This window comes from Talpa occidentalis, unplaced genomic scaffold, assembly GCF_014898055.3.
Source record: "Talpa occidentalis isolate TD23 unplaced genomic scaffold, MPIMG_talOcc4v2.1 talOcc4.8, whole genome shotgun sequence".
Lineage (NCBI taxonomy): Eukaryota > Metazoa > Chordata > Mammalia > Eulipotyphla > Talpidae > Talpa > Talpa occidentalis.
In genome coordinates, this window is record NW_023605194.1 from 88,911,997 (window position 1) to 88,912,356 (window position 360).

Below are 360 nucleotides of genomic sequence, written 5' to 3' on the forward strand. Positions count from 1 at the left end.
GCCGAGCGCAGGCGGGCGAGACCGACGCTCTGGCTGCACCCAGCGCCGAAGCGCGCCTGCCCGGCAGCCCGGGGCCACTGGGGGAGGAGCAGCCTTGGCCCGGGGCCCGGAGGAGGCCGGCCCTTCCCGGCGCATCAAAGCCGCGCGACCTCCTCCCGGGCGGTGACCCCGGGCCCCGGGGTGGAAGGCGGAGGCTGAGCTTCGGCACCATCTTCTGCCCCTCCACCTCCGCCGCCCGGCTGCGAGCGACCCGTTTCTCTTATCTGTTGGTGGGCTCCTGACCTACCTAAACTAGACCAAAATGCAAAATTAGCAGGCCAAAGGGTGATTTCGCAATTAGAGATCAGGCAGAGGGAAGCG